Source organism: Macaca mulatta, chromosome 13 (assembly GCF_049350105.2).
Source record: "Macaca mulatta isolate MMU2019108-1 chromosome 13, T2T-MMU8v2.0, whole genome shotgun sequence".
In the NCBI taxonomy this organism is placed as follows: Eukaryota; Metazoa; Chordata; class Mammalia; order Primates; family Cercopithecidae; genus Macaca; species Macaca mulatta.
Genome location: NC_133418.1, coordinates 57,276 through 76,109, shown reverse-complemented (window position 1 = coordinate 76,109; position 18,834 = coordinate 57,276). Strand labels below are relative to the sequence as shown.

Below are 18,834 nucleotides of genomic sequence, written 5' to 3'. Positions count from 1 at the left end.
AGGAGCAGATTAGGATTCAAACCAGTGATCTTCGTCACATGCTGACCTACCTCTCAGGCTGAGATAACGTTGAAAATTAACCAGGTAGAACAGCGTTCCATAAATCAGCTGGAAATGGTCCTTGTGGATGGGCCTGTGGTTACTCCCTGAAGAACAAGACCATTAGCCCAAAAATCCACCTGTGTCACACTCAAATGTTTACATATACAACTATTTTTAAAATAACCCAATCAAGCATGTTCACAGCCATTTAGAGCCATATAGATTGTCTGCTTCGCTGACAATCAACCCAAGACCTCTGTCGGCAAAGGCCACGGTGCCGGGTCCAGAGAAGGCGGGACAGAGACACAAGCAGACACAAGCAGGAACCTTTCCATCCCTGGGAGCCTCGCTCTGATCGGTCCGTGAGGACACGGTACAGACCGTGGGGCACAGGCAGACGGCAGGCCAGGAGAAGGGGCTGCATTGCCGGGAGGCAGTGCTTTGAGCTCTAATGGATGGAACACTGCTAACCAGTGAAGGTGGAGAGAGGGCACACGTCTGAGAGCATGTAGAGGCAGCAAAGCACAGCCAGCCTCGGGGAACCAGAAGCCACAGGGACATCAGGTTGGGTGCTGCTGTCTGCCGGCCACCGGCTGGGGGACTGTACTGGGCCTGGAGGGACATCCCTGACACTCCCCACCAGATGCCAGGGGCACCCCCAGCCCCAGGTGAGAACCACGGATCCCATGGTGAATGAGGCCAGCCTGTGGGAAGTGGGGCTGGGACAGCTCTGTACAGCTTAATAGGAAAGTTGGGTTCTATTTTGTGGGGTTTTGGTCACGCCGATGGCTAGTCACGGCTGTCCGTCAGGAAGTGATTTGAGGACAGACTAGAGAAGGGGCTGCCAAGACCAGCGGAGCATTCACTGCCTGGGTCCAAGGAAAAGGAAATAAAGGCTGGCGATGTCACAGTGGGGGGGAGCACAGAGCGAAGGAACTGGTAGAGACACAGGGCTGGCCCCGCACAGGGCTTTGAGCAGCTACCCGGGGGTCGTCCTATCAATTGTCCTCATGGCCCCAAGAGGCTGCTGTGAGGATCCATCTCCTGAGGACAGAACTGCTCCAGAGCCACACAGCGAGGATCCACAGAACCAAGATCCGGGCCAGCTCCAAAGAGGGTGAACTTGACCCCTCAGCCATGGTCCTAAGACAGGGATCGGAGCCCCCTGGACACACAGACACAGGAACTGCAGGAAGGGGAAACGGATGCCCCGGACCAGTGGCAGGACCCAGGGTTTCAGCCCTCCAGGGCCACTGGGACCAGCCACTGCACAGGTGGACACACGGTGCTTTAACCCGTGCTGGGGGAAGGAGCCCTCACTCTCAGGGTGGAGACCGCAGCTCGATCGGGCCAGCCTCCCTGCTGGGCACAGCCTGAGCCACACAGGATGCTGAGGTGCCCCAACGTTGGGGTGCTCAGAGCCACTCAGCTGAGATCGTGGTGCTTTCTGTAACCACCCTCGTTTCTTTATGGCATAGATCTGGACTCCATCCTTTGCAATGTGTGGGGTTCTAGGAAGAGGCTGGCCAGCCGGGGAAGTGTCCTGGGCTCTGTCCCAGTGATGACGAACTTGGCTCCCCACAAGGGCGGCCTGTTCACCACAGTGACCCCCGGGGACCACGCCCGCACCCACCTTGCTGAGGATAATTCACTTCTCATCCGTGAAAGAATAAAGCTAGACTAACTCAATTTCACACTCACTTCCAACTTTAACAACTTGTGTTAGGAAATCAAAGACAAGGACTCTGACCACGTCACAAACCCAGGAAGCAAAATCCGAGACTAACGGAATGATGCCACCTTCGGAGTTCCGAGCTTTACTAGTTGTTTTTCTTTTCTGGTCTGTTTTTCTCTTTTGGTTTAAATAATTAAAGACTCTCGTTGACAAGAAAAAAAATTCTCTATGAAACTAAAAAAAGTGGTTCTAATTAAACATTTAAACATTCTTCCATATGCTTTATAAACAGTTGAAATTACAGCTCTACTTAGTGTTAAGTACTTTAACCAAATGAAAGGTTAATTATACAGACTGGCAATTATAAAAAATAAGGCTACATATTCATGGTATCATGAATAATTAATAAGAACCGTTTGATTTCATTCAGACAAGGGATTCTGTGCTAATAGGCTCTCAGCTGTCTTGAAATAATGTTGAAATTTTAAAATTACTTTTGTACTTAAACATGTCCCCAAAGTGAAGCACAGCGGCTAACATCCATCATGGTGCCCTGCAGAGCGACCCACCCTACTATGGCCGACACCCTGATTCCCGAGGGCTGCATCCCGGGGCTGTACTAGTGCAGAGAATGTTCAGGAAACAGACCAGGTGGCAGGAGGGGGTCTTGTCCTCAAGGAACCTCATGAGTCTTGCTAGGGGGACAAACAGCGAGACAATGAAACCAGCAGCCACGGAATCCCGACAGCGATGCTCAGGCCTCGCCATGCATACCCCCTGGCTGGCACCTCCCTGAGACCCGTCTGGCACAGGCAGTGGCAGGTTCCGGCCCTTGGAGCGCAGGGATGGCAGCGCAGGGCCATCAAAGCGGGTGGCATGCCGACAGCGGCTTCTCCGCAAGAGCTCCTGGCTCTCGGGGAGCTGAGGGCTCCTCAATGGGAAATTCTGGCTGAGCTCCAGGGGAAAGCGGGTGGGAGGCCTGTCTCCTCTGCCCCCATCTCCTCTGCCCCAACCCTGGAAGAGGGTCAGATATCAATGCTAACTCTTGTGCTGACTCAATTAATTCAAACAATTCAGAAAACAAACTTGCTTTAAGTATTAATTTCCTAAAAAGAACTAACATGAGTTCAAATAATTCACATAATTAAAATGATTTTAATTGTTAATTTAATTAAAACATCTCCATTTTCACAGCATCATGTACCTTGGTACTTTCTCCTTATTGCATTTCCCATCTTCCAGGGCAAGTTTCCTTCCACCCAGGGCAGCAGCGACTCTGGTGTCTCGGGTATTCCCAGGCTTCCGTCAGCCCCTGGGGGGCTTACAGTTCTGCAGCGGTCTCCATCCTCATTAATCTGCATAAGAACATCCGTCCGCAGGGATGTCCTGTGGCCCCGTGGCCACATCTGACGCGCAGCTAAACGCTGGGCGTGTCGCCTGGTGCGAGCAGATGACACAACTGTGGGCAAGGTAGCACCTCTGGGCGCCGACACTCTCGATGAGTTTTTTACAAGACCATTCTTTAATGGGTGAACCCTGACAGGAAACACTAAACATTGTTTTTAACTATTTTTATATCGAGACAAATCTTTGTCAAACGTTCACTCAATGTTAAATGTCACTTCTCCAGCCAACTCCTTTAAGAATACCTAAAACTTAAGACTGGAATGACGCTTTCAAACACATACTCTACTCATGTATTCCCGGGAGCAGAGAGCAGCTTAATGTTTTCACGATACACAGGCATGAAGTTTGGCGAAGGCATTTTAATATTTTTACCTGAATATTTTAATTAAATCAAAAGATCATTTTCACTCTAATACTCTACTTAGAATGTAATTTTCCATTAAATAAACAATCAATGTTCAGTAACCCACGTGCTGATAAACCTTTGAAAACTTTAGAAAGTATTAAGTATAATCAAAGATTACCTTTAATTTTCGAGCTGGTAAGAGCCTGTGTCAGGGAACAGAGTTGAGATTGAAGAGATAAAAGCACGATTATTTTCTTAAAGAAAAGCGAAATTCGTAAAAGAGACCACGTGATTATATAAAGAAACACAGAATCCGTTTTCAGAAATGGCAAACATTGACCACAGAACACCAGCGTTGCCCGTGATGAGAGAAACAGTTAAAAGGAAGAATTCACGGTGGCCCAGCATAGATCAGGTGTGGGAGGACAGAGAGGTGATGAAATGATCCTCCTTCTAACTTTCCAGAAAGGCACAAATGGCCAGCACTGTAACTGAGGACCACGCAGGCACCAGTGTGAACTCAGACTCCATGGCCAGCACTGTAACTGGAGACCACATGGGCAACGGTGTGAACTCAGACCCCACGGCCCACACCGTAACTGGAGACCACATGGGCACCAGTGTGAACTCAGACCCGACGGCACCTGCCTGGGCTACTCCAGCCAGCACCAGAACCTGTTCTGCAGCTGAACTGGAAGCTGATTCTGGAAGGAACTGAGGAGCTTGAGGACGAGATCCTTGTACCTCAAAAGGGATCAATTTTTTAATGATTTATCCTCTGGTAAAGGGCAGAGGCTGGAGATCGAGTTGATAACAATTATGCCTACTAGATGAACACTTTGTAAAAATCCCTGAATGGTGGGATTCAAAGAGCTTCTGCATGAGTGAAGAGCCATCCACATGCTGAAAGAATGGTACATGCCAACTGCTTGGAGACAGACCTCCTAAAACTAAGACCCTTCCAAAACTTGCTGTATGTAACTCTTTAGCTGGCTGTTCATTTGTAATATTTAAAATGTCCTTTGTAATAAATCAGCTAAGCAAACTGTTTTCCTGGGTTCTGTGAGCTGCTAAACCCTAGCAAATCTAACATAAAAAGGAGTTCTTGCCGGGCATGGTGGCTCATGTCTATAATCCCAGCACTTTGGGAGGCCAAGGCGGGAGGATCACCTGAGGTCAGAAGTTCAAAATCAGCCTGGCCAACATGGTGAAACCCCCTCTCTACTAAAAATATAAAAGTTAGCTGGGCGTGGTGGTAGGCACCTGTAATCCCAGCTATTTGGGAAGCTGAGGTACAAGAATCGCTTGAAACTGGGAGGTGGAGGGTGCAGCGAGCCGAGATCACACCACTGCACTCCAGTCTGGGTGACAGAGCAAGAGTCTGCCTTGCGGGGGGTGGCGGGGAAGGAGTTCTTAGGAACCTCCAATTTTTAGCAAAGTCAGACAGAGGTTCTTCACTTTTTAAAAGATTCTTTTTCTTTTTGCTCTTCTGATTGAATAATTTCAAATAATCGGTCTTTGAGTTCACTGGTTATTCCTTCTGCTTGATCAAGTCAGCTCTTGAAACCCTGTATTGATCTAGTTCAGTTACTGTGTTCTTCAGCCCCAGAATCTACATTTCTTTTATTATGGTTTCTCTTTGTTGATATACTCATGTTGTTCATGTATTCTTTTCCAGATTTTACTTGTCTATCAGTGTTGTCTCACAGCTCATTGAGCTCCTTTAAGGCAATTTATCTTTAATTCTTATCAGGAAATTCAGAAACCTCCATTTCTTTTTCTTTCTTTTTTTTTTTTTTTTTTTTTTTTTTAGCGGAGTTTCACTCTTGTTGTCCAGGCTGTAGTGCAATAGCACAATACCAGCTCTCTGCAACCTCCATCTCCTGGTTCAAGCAATTCTCCTGCTTCAGCCTCCTGAGTAGCTGGGATTTCAGGTGCCCATCACCATGCCCAGCTAATTTTTTTTTCTTGTATTTTTAGTGGAGCTGGGGTTTCACCATGTTGGCAAAGCTGATTTTGAACTCCTGGCCTCAAGTGATCTGCCTACCTCGTCCTCCCAATGTGCTTTGATTACAAGTGTGAGCCACTGCACCCAGCCAAAAACCTGTATTTCTTTATGGTCAATTATTGTAGATTTATTTTGTTCCTTCAGTAGGGTCACATCTCCTTGATTTTTCAAGGTTGTTCAATATCTCCCAGTCTCACAGAGCTGTGCCAGTTGCCATAAGACACCCTGTATTTCTCCTTAGAGCTGTGCAATGATAGCCTGGGATGCTAAATGCATACTTCATTACTCTCCTTTCCTCCACTAGTCTCACATATTCCTCTGGGGGAGAAGTCTAAGGGGTCTGTGCCTTCTACCAGTCTCACAGAACCATGGGGGTCACCATAAACCTCCATACAAGCCTCCTCAAAATTCTCTACCTTGGCTTAGGAGTATGGGAGTCACGCTACAGACAATGGAGGCATAAGAAAGACATCAAAGACCCCTGTGAGCTTCTAAATCTCTACAGGCATCAGTAAAGATGGGTGCTAGACTGTGAGGCATGCCCATCCTCATGGGCAATCTCAGGATTCTCTAAGTCCTCCAAGGAGCCCAGCAATGGCTTATGTGGGCCTGGGCCACCCTTGCCAGCAGGGAGTAGTACTAAGGATGAGATCCACCAATGGCCACTGCTGAGTTATGCCAAATGAGATGTCCAGACCTCACAGTGCCTAGGAGGACAGATGGCAGAAGCTCAGCCAGGCCACGGAGATTAAAACAGTGCTAGGGGCTTAATGTATGTTTTTAGTGGGTCTGCTACATGTCGAGTTTGGATCTGGAGTCCAGCCTATAATCCTAGGAAAAATTAAACACCAAATATGATATTCAAAAAAGTTTATGTGGCTAAAAACATATGTTGGAAATACACATGACTAGAAACGTCTGGATTCAAAGAGAAATTGCTAATTCCATAAATATGATAGAGGAATTTAATAACAAGATCACACTTACATAAATAATAAATATCAACTCTATATTTATCTGAGTTGTAAAGACTTTTTTTCCCCATCTCAGTACACTAGTGGGTATATGTCATCAGTAAAATCAAAGGAGTATTCCAATTACATTCATGATATTAGTAAGTCTGATAAATAAAAGTAGCCAGAACCATAGAATTGGGGCTACAGCTGTGATCTTCAAGGAAAGTAAAACTTTAAAAACACTCATAAACCAAGATAAAGAAAAATAAAACAGTAGTTACTTGACTTTCCAAATTGTTACAAATGCAGTACATAATAATAAAAGTTAAAAAGTTAAAAGAATTTAATAAATAATAAAATAATGTAATGAATGAACAGATTTGACAGAAATCAATAGTTTAAAAGTTTTGAGAGCAAGATCATGAAACCAAAAAGACTCATGGTGGAAAGAAAAAACACAGGTAAATAAAAGAGACTGTATTTATTTAAAAGTAGTAATTCAAAATCTAAGAAATCAGAACAACTGTATTCTAACATGAATACATGATACATTGATTAATTTCCATGAAAATAGAGTTAAAACTTTCCCTCAGTAATCAGCAGAAAAAATCTGATTAGCTAATTTTAATGTTTAAGTTATACATCAGAGTTCATGTCAAATCACTTCTACCTCGTTTGTAATGTAAATGCTTTTGAAGGAGAAAAATAAGCCTGTCCTCATTAGTTTATTATGCTAATCAAAATGAACATAAATGCAACAATAACTAGAATTTTAACCAACAATTTTCATTAATTATATTTGCAAAAATCATTAATACACTTTTAGCCATTTGGCTATTTATTTTGGTCACCTGGCCATCACTGGTATGGTTAAATAATACCAGAGCATTGTAAAGTGGAGTTAATTGCAATAATAAAAGGATAATTCCATACTAGAAAACGTATTACTTTCACATATTAATTTTAAAGATTAAAAACAATCACATCAACTGACGTTTGAAAAAACACTTTCAAATAATTTAAATCTTTAAAAATAATTTAAAATCTTTAAAAATCATATCGAATTGTGAGGACTAATTATTCTTAATCAATAAAATCTAAACTATATATTGAAGAGTTAACAAAAGAACCATTTCCACTTAAGGTAAGGCTGGAATAAGGAGGCTGGCTGGGGCTGATGCCATTCACCACTGCACATGATGCCTGAGGTGGGACCAAAACAAGACGGAAAAGGAGAGGGACTACAAAAATGGAGTCAAAGACATGAGACTGTAGTTATTCTCAGATGATGTGACTGTAAACTTGAAAAAGTAGAATCCATTCTAATTATCAATACTAATAAGAACATTTAAAAAGTGGGCAAAACTATTCTGAATAAGCTGAAATCAGTATTTCCTGTTTAGTAACATTAATCTTTAAACAAAGCAAACACACAAAATCAGTCTCTATTTACAATAGCAAAATATTATGAGGAACATTTGAAATAAATTTGTAGGCCCATGTAAAGAAATTTTAAAACTTAATGAGGACATTAAAATGACATGAATATAGCCTGAAAATAATATTATTAGATTGGAGGACACAGTGACATAAAACCCCGGTGACTGCAGACTCAGGGCAAGCTAGACTTAAAAGTCACATGTAGTCTTTCACATGTAAAAAATGAGAATTAGTCTAAAAGCCAATTTTGTCTAAATTTTGATTTTTGGTGAGGATATAGTCAAAATAGTTGTGAAAAGAAAAAAATAAAGATGTCAAATTTCATGTAAATCTATGTTAGTTGGAAATTTAAAATAAGTCATGTAAATATTCATAATATTAAACAATATCATAAGTGGACTCAATAAAACATAATATTTTATCATATAAAATAGGTCCTGCCTTCCTGAGGAAAACATAAAGTCAAACGGCATGAAGGAAGGATTTTGGTTTCGCTACAGAAACATAATAAGACACCTAAGTGTGTATTTGTGTGTGTGTACATACAATTAAACTACAAAATATAAAATAGCATCTAAAATACATCAAAAATGAGTCACGCAGAAAAATTCATTTTACACATACATCTATAAAATAATAAAATGTATTCAGCCTCACAATTACTTTGTGAACTGGAAATAATAATGAATTGTCATTTTATCCAAATCTACAAAAAATATACATACAGTATCAAGTTCTGGTTAAAGTAGTAGATGAACTTTATGTGGTAGTTAAGAGTATCTACAGTTTGTGGGCTGCATCTTGCTATATTACAATATAAAATGTACCATTTATTTACTCTGCGATCAAACCCCCAAGTTACCCAAGTGGAGGAACCCTCAGACATTTGCAGATAAGTCAGTGTGCTAGTAAGCAGCATTCTTTACAAATCTATGAACATCAAGGTCTCCTTGGAACAGACGTGCTGTGAACAATTTCTAAAATAACCTCCTGTTAGACACTTACGTTGATTCCATTCTTAAAGCAATTACTGAATAAACAAACTCCATCGTGTGGATGAAATGCTACTTTAATTTGTCATAGCTATCATTTTCTAAAGTCTTCCTTCTAATCCAAATCATTAATATTTTGAGGCTAGATCAATACTGATTCATTGTTTTAAGCTTCAAATGCATTATACAATTGGGCAGAACAAATTTCCTCTCATTAATCTTCTTTTCCAGGATTTGTCAGGTATTCCCAACATTAATTCACTACTAATATGCACAGTGTTTCTAATCATGGTCAACAAGATCTGACAGTGCATCATCCCTAAACGATCCATACTTGCCTCACTGACATTATGTGGCCCACTTCCACACCATGTCTGGGTGTGAAGGCCTTCCCATATGATCCCCCGAATGGAACTTCACAAGTTAGAAATCACTGGGTCACAGTGTGATACTGTGAAGATGGGATGAAGTTAAGGGAAGGCTATGAGTGAGTTAGGAAATGTGTTAGGCAGGGTCAGATATTACGAAATCCTAAAAACAACATTTAAGGAGGGAGATGACAAAACAATCAGTGAATAATATGACTTTTTCCAGTGAAAATGTCATATCTAATTGTTCTCCATTTTTCTTCTCTGAGCTTCTTTCTAAGGCAAGATGTGTCTTGAGAAGTCCCTGCTGAATGTTAGGAACATGCATTTCAGGACTTCCCATCGACATACCCTCTTTCTTTACCACAACCACATATATGGGGGCATAACTCAACATGTGAAAAAGACAGTCTTCTGCTTTTCACTGAACCTCCAGGAATTCGGGACAATAAACTTCTACCTGGAGACCAACAGGTGAGTTTTTCTGCCCCTTCCTTCATAACACCCTTCTTCCCTAGTAAAGTCCACACACATCCTTACATGGCAGCTGTGGGTATATGAACTGGTCTGATCCCTTTTAGTCACAGAGCCTGAAGTATCTGCTAGTACCTGCTGAACACAGTGTCATGGGTGTGAATGGGCAATGCTTTTTCTTTCTCTGGTTCCTGCTGAAGTCTCTGCTAGTACCTGCTGAGCACAGGGTCATGGGTGAGAATGGGCAATGCTTTTTCTTTCTCCGGTTCCTGAGCTTCCCAAGCTCTCTCTCACTTCTGGATCCTGAATACCCAAATCTTATTGCCCTTTCTCCTCCAAGCTTCCTTCCCGGAACCAACAGCTCCTCCTCATTAGAAAGACACCTTTGTTCTGTGCTTACTTTAAAAAGTCTTGCTCTTTCCCTATCCACTGCCTTATGTCACTATGTGTATGTCTTGGGGCAGGTGGAAAGGTGAACAGAAGCCAGTAGACAGTAACCAGCACCAGCTTAACAGGAATGACATGATCTGGATGCGACAGTGGCAGTTTTCCCTTAACATCCCTGCCCCCTAAAGATTTGAGATCAAATTTCACACTCTTAAGTAACAGCAATTTGTCTTTCACGGTTTTAATCATATTGACTAAAAGCATTTGTCTTTTCCAGAACATCACATTAAGTCATCCAAAAATATAAAAATTAAAAAGATGTAATTATTGGCAATAAAAAACGTAAAAGGTGAGCTTTCGAAATATCTTTGAGCAATTTATTCATTATGAACACATGGAATCTGTTGGAACAAAGTTCTAGGACAATTCAGCCCATCCTTCAATAATTGCAGAAAACAGCACAAAGAAAACTTGATATTTATACTTAGTTGGAAATTTTATCCTACAGTCATTAAATACAGAGATCATATAAAGGAATAGAGGAAGATGTTGAAAACTAAACTAACTCAAATCATCAATATTCTTACAAAGTGCACACTGAATTAATGTAAAAGTATTTACCAAACAAAAAGTATTTTCAATACATAATTAAGACTGAAAAGTATTGAGGCCTCATAAACTGAACCTGATACAACAAATTTCAAAGGGAAACTAATTTGGAAATCAGAAAATCATCTAAGGAATTTGAGAATTAGGCTTCTGTTGTCCCCTCTGCTACTGACAGTCAGGGCCCCCTCACTGTATTCTGTCCTCCACATCTCTGCTGATTGCCGTTTTGTCTATTTCAATTTACCCCACTACTACTTGCTCAGGTCACTCTCCTTCATTCTCAGTGTTTGTTCAAATTCCTCACACCCATCCACTTCCCATCTAAATTTCCCTCCCCTTTTGTCCCTCGCTGGCCCTACCTCCCTCTTCTCTTGTTTTCTCCTCACGATCCTGCCCCACCTCGACATCCACAGCGATACAGTGAAGAAGCCCCTGCCAAGGAAGAGCCCACTTCTCAGTGGGGCACCGGGAAGGTCACCGCTAGTGGGAGGTGACTGTCAGAAGGACGCGGGCTGTCACAGGATTGGGCAGGTCCCTTACCCCAGGCCCGGACTCAGCTTCCTGTCTGAAGCGGTCACCCCGAAGCGGGGGGTTTGCGGAGACGTAGGGCCTGGCGGAGGGAAGGATGGGGAGACATCTCAGGGAGGACTGGCGTCTGCCAAATCCCAGGGCTGCCCTGAGCTGCCAAGAGGGGCAAGGGTGGGGACGACGGGAGACAAGCCATGTGCCGAATGGGGACCCGACGCGGCGCGCGATAGGATGGGCGGACGGTGAAGAGAACTACGGTAGAAGGGCTGGACGGGGCGACCTCAGTGACGGAACCGGACACAGACGCAGATCTGGCAGCTGAGCGACAGGCTTCGGAGCATTTCAGGGCGTCGCGGGGCTCCCCGCCTACAGTGGGGCTGTTGCCGAGCCTGTGACGTCCGCGGAGACCCACAGACCCCGGGTATGGAGGATGGCGCAGGAAGGGGACTGCGTGGCTGGGTTTGGCCACAAAAAGCGGAGGGCACTCACCCGAGCGGACCTTGGCTCCGGAGAATCCGTTTCCGGGTCAACAAAAAACGCCGCGCGAAGGGCGGGGCCAGTACGTGCCGGGCGGGGAGGGGTGAGGCAGACAAAAAGGCGGGGCCGGGCCGGGGCGGGGTCTCGGGCCGAGGCAGGGCGCATTCTGAGCTCCCGCACGCGCTGCTTGCTTTTCCGACCCTGCCAGTTTTTCCCCTGGGCTGAAAGCGTGTGTCTGCGTCCGGTTCTGTTTGAGTGCGTTCAGTGCACCGTGGGGTCGCGCTGCTTCCAACTTCCTGTTAGGTATGAGGCGCGTGAGCCTCTTGTGCCGGGGGCGGTGCTGCTGCCTAGTCGGCGCCCGGCGGGGACGCGAGTCCGTACGTGCCGGCGGGAGCGAGAGGCGGGTAGGCACCCTCGCGATCCCGCACTCCGCCTCTGGGTAGCAGCCTCCCCGGCCCCACACGTTGTGACGCGCGCTCGGGCTCCGCGTTAGCGTGGAGTCAGAGGCGTAGCAGTCGTCGGGCCCAGGGCCGGAGGGGCCTGGACCGGGCAGGGTCTTGCCCTGGACACCGCGCCGGCCGCTGCTCCGCACGGGTTCATTGCGTTCCTATTTTCAACCTGTCCTGCACCGCATCTGAGATGATTTATAAATTCGGTACCTTTGGGACAGGCGTGGATGATCTCCCATAATTTGCTTCCGTTATTAATTTCTAAATGTATTGTAATACCACTATCTAAAAGTATTTTTTATTTGAAATATATTTTTATATATATACATGCCTATATTTATTTCTGAAACTTGTTTCCAGTACGTATAATGAGGCTTGTAAAGTGGATACTGTTCAGGAGATAGGTGGATTTTGCTTTTAAGTAGTAAAGACTTAGTTGGTGACTATTACTGGGGCTATTTGATAAAGATGTCTTTTTTTTTTTAATGAACATTAAAAGCAGTAAGATTGGATTTCTGGATTTCATTATCTTGATTTATATCTTAATTTGTGAAAAATGTAAGTTAACTCATTTTTATTTCCTTTGCAGAATCTGAAGTTTGTGCTACCGATGATTATTTCCAAAAAAGGCACACTTCTGGTTTTCCCAGAACTAATGCTATCTTTTCCATCTTTTGAGTTTACTTGATATTAATGTTTTACCTCAAATCATGTTACATTTTGGAAGAAAACTTTCTCTTAGCCAATGGAACATAAACCACCCTGGAGTTCATATAAAGGAGGCATTAAATGCCTCTGACAGTGTCATGTGTTAAAACTCATGACCAAACCCAAGGTCACATAGTTTTCTGTGTTTTATTCTAGAATTTGTATAGTTTTGTCACCGGAAAAGGGATCTTGTCCCAGACCCCAAGAATGGGTTTTTCGATCTCACATTGGAAAGAATTTATGGCGAATCACAGAGTATAGTGAAGTTAAGGTAGTTTATTAGCGACTACTCAACTACATAGCAGGGCGTCCTCAGAAAGCAAGAGGAGGAATGCACCTGTTTTAAAAAAATTATTTTTTGAGGCGGAGTTTCACTCCTGTCACAATGGCATGATCTCGGCTCACTGCAGCCTCTGCTTCCTTGGTTCAAGGTTTCTCCTGCCTTAGCCTCCCAAGTAGCTGGGATTACAGGCGCGTGCCAACACATCCGGCTAATTTTTTGTATTTTTGGTAGAAACTGGGTTTCACATGTTGGTCAGGCTGGTCTGGAACTCCTGGTCTCAAGTGATCTTCCCGCGTCAGCCTCCCAAAGTGCTGGGATAACAGGCATGTGCCACCGCGCCCGGGCTTAATGTTTGTTTATATAGATTATTATAAATAGTGTTGTCTTTTATAAAGGCTTGTGATCAGTTTGTGACAGGCTATTAATATTGTTACTTGTCTATGTTACTGTGGATTTTAACAAGAATTTATGAGTGTATTATTACCTTTAAAGTAAAACTTATTTTTAAACTAAGAATGCTTTTTTGTTCTTAAAGTCCTGGTACATTTTTATAAGTTTTATGTCTTTATTTATTAACTTGTTCCCGCAACCATAAATATTTTATAACCAAAAGTACTCAACCCCCTAAATATATAATCCAACAAATTTAACTTGTGTGTGTGTGAGGCAGGGTCTCACTCTGTCGCCTAGGCTGGAGTGGAGTGGTGTGATCATGGTGGGCTAACTGCAGCCTCAAACTCCTGAGCTCAAGCAATCCTCCCGCCTCAGCGTCCCGGGTAGCCGGGACTACAGGTATGTGCCACCATGCCAGCTAATTTGTGTGTTTTTTGTAGACATAGGGTTCTCACAATTTGCCCAAGCTAGTCTTGAACTCCTGATCTCAAGTGATCTGCCCGCCTTGGCCTTCCAGAGTGCTGGGATTACAGATATGAGCCACTGCGCCCTGCCCAGATTTAACTTTTTTAAAACCTTTATTTAAAATAAAGTCACTGTGGTTAAGAGGCCTCTGACAGTTTCGCGTTTTAAGTCTGAGGACTATGTTGAGTAAATTTTTGCATAAGTTGTAAAATGTGCATTCATGTTGATTTTATTTCCTATGGTTTCCAATTAATTGTGCCTTCTGCATTTTTAGAAATTCACGGGCTAGTGGGCTCTGTGTCAGTTTGCATTTCTAGAACGATAGCGCCAAACACTCCATGCTGTCTTTAAGTGGTGCAGCGGGATGTGTAGCAGCGGGCATGGGGCTGCCGACAGCGCAGTGAGCTCTAGGGCGCTGCAGTGCCCCCGGCCGCCAGCAGAGTGCGCGCGAGCCCGGCTTTTCTGAGCCCTGAGGCGGCCGAGTGCTACCTCCTCGCCTGAGTCCTGCGAGAGCGGGAGCCGCGTTCTCCTCAGCACATACTGGGATACGCCCCTCGCTTTTGGACACCTCGAGCTCGCGTCCGTGGTGAATAAAATCCTTCCTTTTTCAGCCTTGGCAGCTGAGGGGCAGAGACCCTTCCTGTGGAAAATTAGAAACCAAAAGCCCCTGTGAATCCAGCACACTTGAGGTTCGTTCTCTGCACCCAAGGCGAGGCAGCCACGGAGCCAAGCCACGGTCTCGGAACAGAAATGTAGCCTCAGGAAAGCAACTGGAACACCCACCACAGTGATAATAACCCCCGTAGTACTAATAACACTCCATCTGTGATGCTGGTGTTAGCACCCGTTGTATACAGAGATCACACCGTCAGGGTAACGTGACAGCTGCTGTCCAGATCCGACCCTAGGAATGCGGATGTGTCCCTCAGAGCGCACGTAACGCCCAGAATGCGGGGATGAAATCGTGTGCCTAACGCCACACCTGTCACACTTATATAACCCCCGGAACACGCATCTGTCCCTCCGAGCACACACGTAACCACTGGAATGCCCGTGACACCGTCAGACTAATGCCACACCCGTCACACTCATATAACCCCAGGAACATGCATGTATCCCTGAGAGCTTACGTCCTGTCCAGGATGCGGCCATGGCCTTTGCAGCCCACAGGAGAGCGTCTGCAGCTCCCAGGATGGGACCCTCTGGCTCTTGCTGGGGCGCTGGGTTGACAACCTCTGCCGGACTGGGTTTGGGCTAGATTTGGCCTGTCATGAAACTTCATGTTGTTGTCTGTGCCTTACTGACGTGGTATTGACACAGTTGATTTAAGAAGCAGTTTACTTCCCAATAATGTCATACTTCTGGGAAACTTGCAACAGCAGTTAGTATGCCTTCTCTTTTCTCTCCAATTCCCCAGTGGTTATTGCTGTGCCATATTTGCAGCTTCACAAAGAATACCTCCCTGTGTTTCACCAAAAGCAGGAACAGTCCTCCAGATGATCCCCACATAACCCCCAAATTAGGAAATATACGGTCTGTATGTGAAAGTCCAGTCCGCAGACCTATTTCACTTCATTGCCTGCCCCAGCTGGGAGAAAAATGTGTTTTCATGTGGGCCCAATTTCTTTTTCGGGAACTGTTCATGAGACTCAGTTTTCTGGGGGTTTTTTTGGTTGTTTTTTTTAAGACAGAGACTCACTCTGTCATCCAGGCTGGCATGCAGTGGTGCCATCTTGGCTCATTGCAACCTCCGCCTCCCTTGTTCCAAGAGATTCTCCTGCCTCAGCTTCTGGAGTAGCTGTAATTACAGGCATCTACCACCACGCTCGGCTAATTTTTTGTATTTTTAGTAAAGATGTGATTTCACCATGTTGGCCAGGCTGGTCTTTAACTCCTGACCTCAGGTGATCCACTCGCCTCAGCATCCCAGAGTGCTGGGATTACAGGTGTGAACCACCGCATCTGGGCGACTCTCAGTTTTCACAGCCTTGACAGATGTAAAGAGCAGAGATGACTCTAAGCTGGGTCTGCCCAGCGTTTCGTCCTAAACAGGTGCAGATCCTGCATTCCTGGTAGGAACACCCTGGCCTGATGCCATGTTCTCCTCACTGTGACCCACATGGAGGAGCACCTAACCACTGGCGATCTCACTTGGTAATGGCAAATATTCATTTACAATCACAAATTTCATCCTGTCAAGCTCTGGATTTAAGTTTGCCAATGATTTCCTCTGGCCTTAGAACCATGGCCTCCAGACCCTGAGTTCTCCTGCCTGCTGTCCTCTCCCATCCAGTCTGCTACAGCTGCCTGCAGTCCCTCTCATGGGGTCATGGGCTTCCAGATGTCTTGGGGATTTTGTGTGGGTTCCCCCAACCCATTCACCCACTGCCCACCCTAGTTTTTTAAGGCTTTGTTGAGATAAGTCCTTCAAGTCACAGCAGTTACGATATCTAAAAGTAGAAAAGTTAATAATGTGAATTTCTAAAGACAAAGCATTATTTATTAGATCATCTGTGAGATGACCCTCTTTTTTTTTTTTTTTTTGGAGATGGAGTCCCCCTGTGTTACCCAGGCTGGAGTGCAGTGGCATGATCTTGGCTCACCACAACCTCCACCTCCTGGGTTCAAGCGATTCTCATGCCTCAGTCTCCTTAGTAGCTGGGACTACACGCACCTGCCACCACAGCTGGCTAATTTTTGCATTTGTAGTGGAGACAGTGTTTCACCATGTTGGCAAGGCTGGTCTTGAACTCCTGACCTCCAGTGATCTGCCTGCCTTGGCCTCCTAAAGTGCTGGGATTACAGGCATGAGCCACCATGCTCAGCCACCCTCAATTTATAAATTAAGGAAATACTAGTTCCCTGGAACCAAAATTCATGTTTGAAATAATTAGGAAAGAAAAGTAAAATCTCGGTGCTGAAGGAAAGGCAAATCGCACAGTTGATTGTCGAAATTGCAGAAGAAGACTGGGCGCAGTGGCTCACTCCTGTAATCCCAGCACTTTGGGAGACTGAGGTGGGCGGATCACCTGAGGTCAGGAGTTCGAGACCAGCCTGGACAAGTTGGTGAAATCCCGTCTCTACTAAAAATACAAAAATTAGCCTGGTGTGGTGGCACACACCTGTAGTCCTGGCTACTTGGGAGGCTGAGGCAGGAGAATCGCTTGAACCTGGAAGGTGGAGGTTGTATTGAGCTGAAATCATGGCACTGCATTACAGCCTGGTTGACAGAGTGAGACTCTGTTTCAAAAAAAAAATTTTTTTTCAGAAGAATTTACTGGACAGACTATTTCCTTGCTATATCCTCTAGCCCTGTGTTAGCAGTTGCAAGGTATTTTACGTTTAAACACTTATATTTTTCTTTTCTTTTTCTTTCTTTTTTTTTTTTTGAAACAGAGTCTTACTCTGTTGCCCAGACTGGAGTGCAGTGGCACTATTTCTGCTCACTGCAAGCTCTGCCACTTCCCAGGTTCACGCCATTCTTCTGCCTCAGCCTCCCGAGAAGCTGGGACTACAGGCGCCCACCACCACGTCCGGCTAATTTTTTTGTATTTTTAGTAGACACGGGGTTTCACCAAGTTTGCCAGGATGGTCTCGATCTCCTGACCTCGTGATCCGCCCGCCTCGGCCTCCCAAAGTGCTGGCATTACAAGCGTAAGCCACCACACCTGGCCTTAACACTTATATTTTATATAGTCATTTGGTATAGTTATCAAAAAGTCCTGTCCACATCATGACGACCTATATGAAATTTGGAAACCTCTTCATTAATACAATGGAAAATTGGTAAAGTAAGTGTAGATATTTAAGCGGATGAATTATTAATATTTAAGTATTGAAATGGAATGTAATAATGTCATAGTTCTGGCATGGGACTTGGGGGGCTTCCTCTGTTGCCTCTTGCTGGATGGCAAATTCTTGGCCTGTGGAGACTGAAGGATAAACTGTCACCTTCGTTGGAAACCCTAGTCCAGAATGAAAGTCCTCATTTCAGGATATACCATTTCCTCCCATGTATTTTCTTTTTTGAGACGAGTCTTGCTCTGTCACCCAGGCTGGAGTGAAGTAGCCTGATATCGGCTCACTGCAACCTCTGTCGCCTGGGTTCAAGCAATTCTCCTGCCTCAGCTTCCTGAGTAGCTGGGGTTACAGGTGTGCGCCACCACACTGGCTAATTTTTGTGTGTGTATGTGTGTGTGTGTGTGTGTATATATATATATATATATATATATATATTTTTTTTTTTTTTTTTTGGAGGCAGAGTTTTGCTTTTGTTGCCAAGGCTAGAGTGCGATGGTGCCATCTTGGCTCACCGTAACCTCTGCTTCCCAGGTTCAAGCGATTCTCCTGCCTAGGCCTCCCGAGTAGCTGAGATTACAGGCATGCACCACCAAGCCCAGCCAATTTTGTATTTTCAGTAGAGATGGGGTTAGTCCATGTTGGTCAGGCTAGTCTCGAATCCCAACCTGAAGTGCCCCGCCTGCCTTAGCCACCCAAAGTGCTGGGATTACAGGTGTGAGCCACAGAGCCTGGCGCTAATTTTTGTATTTTTACTAGAGAAAAGATTTCGCCATATTGGCCAGGCTAGTCTCCAACTCCTGACCTCAAGTAATCCATCTGCCTTAGCCACCCAAAGTGCTGGGATTACAGGTGTTAGCCATCATACCTGGCCCTTTCTTTTTTTTTTTTTTTTTTTTTTGAGACAGAGTCTTGCACTGTTGCCCAGGCTGGAGTGTAGTGGTGCGATCTCAGCTTACTGCAACCTCCACATTCTGGGCTCAAGCAGTCCTCCCACCTCAGCCTCCCTAGTACCTGGGACTGCAGCTG

The 18,834-nt window shown here is 44.8% G+C and overlaps 1 long non-coding RNA gene and 1 pseudogene across 2 annotated transcripts; both read right to left on the bottom strand.

Moving 5' to 3' along the window:
• Positions 1 to 1,887: 1,887 nt before the first annotated feature.
• Positions 1,888 to 11,760, bottom strand: LOC144333984 (uncharacterized). Its single transcript, XR_013403115.1, has 2 exons — positions 11,722 to 11,760; positions 1,888 to 3,154 (listed from the first exon to the last, which is right to left on the bottom strand). It is a non-coding gene; the product is annotated as an uncharacterized LOC144333984 (long non-coding RNA).
• LOC144333929 (uncharacterized) lies at positions 10,459 to 11,573 on the bottom strand (annotated as a pseudogene). The gene is made up of 2 exons (XR_013403081.1): positions 11,538 to 11,573; positions 10,459 to 11,484 (listed from the first exon to the last, which is right to left on the bottom strand). The product of XR_013403081.1 is annotated as an uncharacterized LOC144333929 (transcript).
• Positions 11,761 to 18,834: the final 7,074 nt, after the last annotated feature.